The sequence below is a fragment of the Erythrolamprus reginae genome, chromosome 2 (genome assembly GCF_031021105.1).
Source record: "Erythrolamprus reginae isolate rEryReg1 chromosome 2, rEryReg1.hap1, whole genome shotgun sequence".
Classification (NCBI taxonomy): domain Eukaryota; kingdom Metazoa; phylum Chordata; class Lepidosauria; order Squamata; family Dipsadidae; genus Erythrolamprus; species Erythrolamprus reginae.
This window is the reverse complement of record NC_091951.1, coordinates 49,031,402-49,038,709: the sequence shown is the minus strand read 5'-3', so window position 1 is coordinate 49,038,709 and position 7,308 is coordinate 49,031,402. Positions and strand designations below refer to the sequence as shown.

The window sequence follows — 7,308 nt, the reverse complement described above, 5'->3', positions numbered from 1 at the left end:
TAGATTGTATCATTTAGCACTTGAGTCCCCATGCAGGAGAAAGCTGCTTAACGCAGGAGAAATCCACTTAACGCTCCCATGATGTTGAGTTTCCAACAAATCTCTTCGCTTGAGTTTTTGCAGTGCAATTTGGGCCTATGTAAAGGTATGTGGGGCAGTGGTGGGTTTTACTTGCCCTTGTTCAAGAATGGCAGTGTGTGCATCTGTGTCTGTGCTTCGTGTGCTTGTGTTGCTTCTGCGCATGTGCAGAACATCTGTGATCCAGTAGGGTGGGCAGTACCTCCCATGGCCACAGCTACTGGTTTGCCTGAACTGGGCCAAACTGGTAGAAACCCAGTTGATTGGAGAGATGATTTGAAGGATGATTTGAGAGTCAAGAGAAAGAGATGCTGCCTAGGGAAGGATCAGACAAGAAAGGAAAGAACCTACAATTGCTTGGCAGTCAGAGAACAAAACTGAGAAGGGATGCCCCCTATTTTTTATTGTATATCAGGCTGTCAATAGAAATAGCAGGACTACTACATTGCACAATCTCCTAATTCCTTAATCCATCAAACCAATTGGTCAGCTGCACCAGAACCACAAACCCTGGTGGTTCTGTTCAGTGGTGGGATGCAAATAATTTAACAACTGGTTCTCTTCCCTAATGACTGGCTGGATAGGCGTGGCTGGGTGATCATGTGACTGGGTGGGCATGGCCAACTCAACATCATTCATTACACCTAGCCCCACCTCCCAGCCATTGTCCCTTTTCTCATGCCTTGGGCTTATAGGCAACACCTCCTATGAAAGCCATCAGCCTCCTATAGGCAACACCTCCTATGAAAGCCATCAGTCTCCGGGGCTGTTTTTCACTTGCAAAATGGCTGAAAATGGCCCAGAAAATAATCTGGGAAATGCTCCCAAAATAGCTTTGAAAATGCCCCCCAAAATGCCCCCAAAATTGACTGAAAATCCCCCCCCCCCCCGAAAAAAAACAGCTTGAAAAATAGGCAGGGGCAGGCCCAACCACTGATGGGATTAACTAATTTTCTGAACTGGACAGAATTGTAACAACCAGTTCACCTGAACCAGTCCAAATTAGCTGAATCCCACTTCTGGTTCTGTTCATCAATAAATGGACCTTTCTTTCCAATCAGCCTCTAGGTTGTTTCCAGCATCTTTCTCTCAGCTTGGAACTGAACCAGATGGATTTTCCTTCCAACACAACTCATGTGGACAAGGACATCCAAAGTGCCAGAAATGACCCTGAGACCATAAAATGCCCATACGATGGTTCGCTCATGTCCTGTGCAAATAGTTTTAGACTTAGAGGACACAGAGACCATGGAGGAGCGAAGTAGGCATCCTATATTCCTGGCACCTGAGATGACCGTGAGGGGTCAGAGTCAGAACAACCAGGCCCTTCTGCATTTCATGGCATGAGTGAGTCAGCACTTCCTGTTAGCAATGAATTTGCATTTCCTGTCATGAGTGACTCAGGGGAAGAAGAGGAGCATCTTCTGGATGCAAGAGTGTGGAGGGCATCCAGGAAGCAGGAATGGTTGGCTAAGAGAAGAGTCACTCATGAGTAGCATTGCTGGCTAATGGGCCATGCCCTCAGTGTATTTAAAAGTGAGCAAAGCTCCACCCAGTTGCAGAGAACAATGTGTTTCACTCTAGCACCTTCATGTTATTTCAGCTTGTGTTCTTAGCTTTTTGAAGATCTTCAGAATTCAAGCTTAGTCCCTGGGATGTCTCCGCTTCTGAATATTACTTCCTGCTGGGTAATTATTCTCATGCCCATCTATTACTGGGACTGTAGCCAGCTGATAAGATAATAAATATTTTTGCAAAGCCGTTTGAAAGAATTTAGTTTTAATTTGAACAAACCTGAACTGTAAATAATTCTTGTAAGTAGTAAATCCTTTATTACTGAAAACCGGTGGTGTGCATCTGTTTTATGTGGGGGCTCGGTGCTAGAACATAACATCCCAGTTATGCTCTAATGCCTAATTGATGAGAGCCAACAAATAACCTGGCCATTGCTGTTTATCTGTTCCTTTTGCAATCATAGCAAGGGTCAAATCCGTAAAGGAAAAAAAATGCATAATAAAACATGTTACCTACTACTTGCTTAATGAAAATGTATTGGATTGATAGCAGTCAATGGCATCCGTCTCACTGTGAAAACATAACTTGCTGTCTCCACTCAGCTCCCTTTAGTCAACAAGGTTGAAGTTTTGCAGGCTGGATCGATGCACCATTCATTAGGGGAAGTGAACCTGTAAGAATAAGTGTTCACTTCTCTCTCTGTTAAGATCAAACCCAGCCTGTACAGTAGTGTTGAGACTGGAGATTTTAAATGATCTTGAAATTGCTCGCTCTTTAGAGGAAGCTTCAACCCTTGAAGTTAACTTTCATGTAACAGTCTCAGACAAAGACTTGGGTGGGAAAGAAAGAATAAAGATACCTTTTATTCCCCCAAGCCCTGCTCTATTGACTCCAGAGTAGATTGCATTAAAGTCAGCAGTGTTTGTTCTGAAATAAATGGCCAAGGAGTTGCAGTTTCAAAAGCTTTGGGGTGCATCATCAATCCGGGAGGAGTTTTGAGGATTTCCGAAACTGATTTAATGTACAATAGAATTAGAATAAAATGCCTGATCTATAACTTAGCAAAGGGCATACTATGTCCAGAGGACAGTTAGGCCTTGTACCCGCCCCATACTCTTTGGGCGGGAAAATACTACAAGGGGATTGGTTGGCTCAGCCTGGCAGCCCCGCATATATATAGCTGCCAGGCACAGCCATTTTGTCTTTTGTTTTTGTTCTGTAACCATTACTCCTTGTTAATAAAGAACTGTTACTCACCACAAGAGTGCAGTCCCTCATTCCAGCAAGGATTCAACAGGGCAGAATTCTGCAATTCATTAAATTTTCCCTCCTTGTCCTTATCCTGCATGTTATAATGGCTGTTTTGCTTTGTTAAATCAAATGGTGGGTTCTTCCTGTTTCAGACTGATTTGTCTGAACCAATAGCAACCTGCTGGTGATGTCATGATGATGTCACAGAATCCATTTGGTGGGTGATGGTCTGTGGCCGCTGCCATCTTTTTTAAAAAAATGGGGGGGGGGCATTTTTTTCAGTTTTTTAAAAAATATTCTGAGCATGTGCAGAAGCCAAATTTCTGGCACTGTGCGTGCATTGCCATCTTGTTTTCAGCTTTTATTTTCTTTGGATTTTTATTTTTTCTTTTTCTGGCACTGTGCAAAGCCCATGAGGCACAGCCAAGCCGTACGGAGGAAGCAAACCGGCAGCAAGGTAAATTAGAAACAACCCCCCCCCTCGTTTAAATGAATATCAGTAGAATTCTGACACCACTAATTCTAATAAAGAACTGCTTAGCATTCACCGATTGCTTCTTTCAATCTGAAATATGTTATTTTAATATGCCCTCTGGTTTATTGTTATTATTATAGAAGTTTTCCTATTTTTGCTCTTTTTCTTGGCATAGGTTAGTTTGCTTTGAAGATTAAAACACTCTACGCAAATATATACTTTAAACAATTCAAAAAAAGAAGTGAACTTTCCCATATGGCAACGAGATCAAGCAAACACAAATTTTGCAGCTGGAATCACACACTTTGCATTGAGTGGGAAGCTTAATTCTTCATCCTTAACCACAGAAAGAGGGCCCAATACATAATATTGGGTCAAGATATGTTTTGCAAAACCCCAGATGTTTTCTTTCCCCAATGAATGAGGCTCTGGTTTATTTAATTTATTTCAAAGGTGCTTACTGATGCTTTTGAACTTCTGGTGTTTTTTCAGCTTCCTTTAATGATGAAGATGGTGGTATACTGATTTAAATTACAGGTAGTTCTTGACTTACAACAGTTCATTTATTGAACACTCAAAGTTGCCACAGTACTGAAAAATTTATTTATTTATTTGCTTGCTTGCTTGCTTGCTTGCTTGCTTGCTTGCTTGCTTGCTTGCTTGCTTGCTTGCTTATTTATTTATTTGATTTTTATGCCGCCCTTCTCCTTAGACTCAGGGCGGCTTACAACCTGTTAGCAATAGCACTTTTTAACAGAGCCAGACTATTTCCCCCACAATCCAGATCCTCATTTTACCCACCTTGGAAGGATGGAAGGCTGAGTCAAACTTGAGCCGGTGGCGAGATTGGAACCGCTGACCTACAGATCTACAGTCAGCTTCAGTGGCCTGCAGCACAGTACTCTACCTGCTGTTCCACCCCGGCTCTGACTTATGAGCATTTTTTCACACGATTTGTGCTGATAGACTAGAGAAAGGGTAGGCAAAGTTGGCTTTTCTATGACATGTGGACTTCAACTCCAGAATTCGTGAACCAATCATGCTAGCTCAGGAATTCTGGGAGTTAAGGTCCACCTGTCATAGAAGACCCAACTTTGCCTATCCCTGGACTAGAGGGATATTTAGCTTGGATTAAGAGCTGTTTCTTTAAGAGTTTGCATTATGGGGAATGTAGTTGGAGATTGCACTCCATGACATGTGACCACATCTGTATGTTCTTATTGGTCATTAAGCTATACCTTGGCTGCTGGGTAATTGTGCCATGCAAACCAGTGGGCATTTTAAGTCTTAACAAAGAACCATGCAACAGCCAGAAGATGGGGAGAAATTACATCAACGTGTAATAGGACATGATTATGAATATCCTGAAAAACCTCATCTTAACCCTGCTGTTCTGTTCGGGTCTGTGAGACCCGAAATCAAGGTTTGAGACCCTGTAAAAAATTTTCCCTGCATATCTGAAACTTGAAATTTCATGACTTTTCATCATTTCAGGGGTTCTCTCTATGAGAATTTTTTTGGGGGGGTGGGAGGTTTCTTTCTTGCTGAAAAAAAAACACTCCCTAATGTTATGTTCCCGGGTCACCCTGACCCGGACCGAAAACTCTTCATTTGCAGTGCTTATGTTTGGTCTTTTTGAAAGCTTTTTTCACTTGGAAAGTAGTCTGAACATTTCTTCACACAATGGAATGAAAATTGAACTGAAAAAATTAATCCTTATTGGTTTATTTTGCCCATAAATGTGCCTCCCCCCCCGTTTTTGTGAAAGTTTTTTCAATTTATGGATAGTTTTGCTTGCAAAATGCAGTCTATTTTACTGGAGTTGGTGTGGGAATGGTACCTTGAACATTTCTGAATATAAGAAAAATATAAAGGAACTGAAAAAAATGATTCTTACTGGTTTTTTAACATCAGAAATAAGGCCTCCCCCCCCCCTCGGCTGCTTGCAATCATTTTCACTTTTTATTTTTTTATGCTCCAAATCCAAAATATTCTTTAAAATCTTAGGCATTCATTTACTCAATTTAACAATGCTGATCATCAAAAAATATTTTTGGGGTGGTGGCTAATTGTTTTCTGGGCAAAAAAAATTCATAACTTCGAATCTGTTTCTGTTCGTATATGACCGGACCAAAAATATTTTTTTTAGGTACTTGAATTTGATCTTTTTGAAAACTTTTTCAACTGGAAAACTAGTTTGAACATTTATGAACATAATGATATGAAAATTGAACTGGAAAAATTGAGACTTATATTTTTATTTTGATCAAAAAGCCCCTCCCCCCATCCTTTCTGAATTTCGTGTCAATTTCTATTTTTTAAGGCTACAAATCCCTAAGAAATTTTCCCCCAAAAGGTTTGATATACTAAATTGAACATTTCTGAATACAAGAAAAATATAAATGAACTGAAAAAAATGGTTCTTATTGGTTTATTTTTGCCACAAAAGGGACACCCCCCCCCCCGGCCTTGCTGTGTGCCATTATTGTCACTGTTTATACATATTTGTCTAGAAATATTTGGAATATCCTTTTGAAAATCAACCACATTGTAGCCAGATAACTAATTTTATGAAAGAAATCCATTTTACTAAAAAAAAGTATGTAAGTTTGAAATTAACAGCATAATTTTTATATAAATTGAAATAACTTTATATGCAAAATAAACCAATATGCATCAATTTTTCCACTTCAATTTTCATATCATTATGTTCAGAAATGTTCAAGCTACAAATCCAACACCAACTTTAGCAAAATTGAATGTATTCTGCTAGCAAAACTATCCATAAAGTGAAGACTATGTCACAGAAACGGGGGGGGGAGGCACATTTATGTGCAAAACAAACCAATAAGGATTAATTTTTTCAGTTCAATTTTCATTCCATTGTGTGCAGAAATGTTCAAACATGTTTCCAGGTGAAAAAAGCTTTCAAAAAGACCAAACATAAGCACTGCAAATGAAGAGTTTTCGGTCCGGGTCAGGGTGACCCGGGAACATAACATTAGGAACTTTTTTCGAACAGCATACAAGGGTTAAATATGTAAGTCTATAAGGATACTGGGCAATAAACGTAGTCTGCATGATTTTACCATTTGCATGGTGTTTTATCTGTCTGAGAAAAGCATTCCTATGCTTGGATTTTTCACACCGCCTTCTACCGCACGAATCCCGGCGGCCGATAAGGTCCCACAGAGTTGGCCTTCTCTGGGTCCCATCGACCAAACAATGTCGTTTGGCGGGCCTCAGGGGAAGAGCCTTCTCTGAGGCGGCCCCAGCCCTCTGGAATCAACTCCCCCCAGAGATTAGAACGGCCCCCACGCTCCTTGTCTTTTGCAAATTACTCAAGACCCACCTATATCGCCAGGCATGGGGGAACTGAGACATCTCCCCCAGGTTTTTATGTTTGGTATGTATGTGTTGTATGGTTTTAATTGCTGGGGTTTTATATATCTTTTTCTTTTAATATTTGTTTCACTGTTATATTGTTTTTATTATTGTTGTGAGCCGCGCCGAGTCTTCGGAGAGGGGCAGCATACAAATCTAATTAATAATAATAATAATTATTATTATTATTATTATTATTATTGGATCAGAACACCACTGCTGTGGCATCCCCATGATCATGTGATCAAAATTAGATGCTTGGCAACTGACTCATATGTATGATGGTTGTAGTGTCCCAGGGTCACGTGATCCAGTGGTGGGTTGCATCCGGTGTGGTAGATTGTGCAACTTGCATGCGACTGCTCCGGTGTCAGTCCTTCAGGCGCCACCATCTTTTTTCTTTAATTGTTTTGTATTTTCTGCTTGTGCAGAAGCAAAACCTTGTGAGGGGATGCACACGTGCAAGATGTCAGCAACTTTTTGCTTCCGCACATGCATGGAAGCAAAAAAATTGCCAAAATCTCACACGTGCGTGTGTCCCCTTGCAAGATTTTGGCATGTTTTTGCTTCCTGCACATGCTCAGAAGTGAAATCCCACTGGAGAC

The 7,308-nt window shown here is 40.7% G+C and overlaps 1 long non-coding RNA gene across 2 annotated transcripts in view; it reads left to right on the top strand.

Annotated features, from left to right (window-relative positions):
- Positions 1–4,588: 4,588 nt before the first annotated feature.
- LOC139158415 (uncharacterized) overlaps positions 4,589–7,308 on the top strand; it is a 57,246-nt gene continuing 54,526 nt past the window's right edge. For both annotated transcript variants that reach the window (XR_011557687.1, XR_011557688.1), the window contains exon 1: positions 4,589–4,742. This is a non-coding gene — a long non-coding RNA (uncharacterized lncRNA). The remainder of the gene's footprint in view (positions 4,743–7,308) is intronic.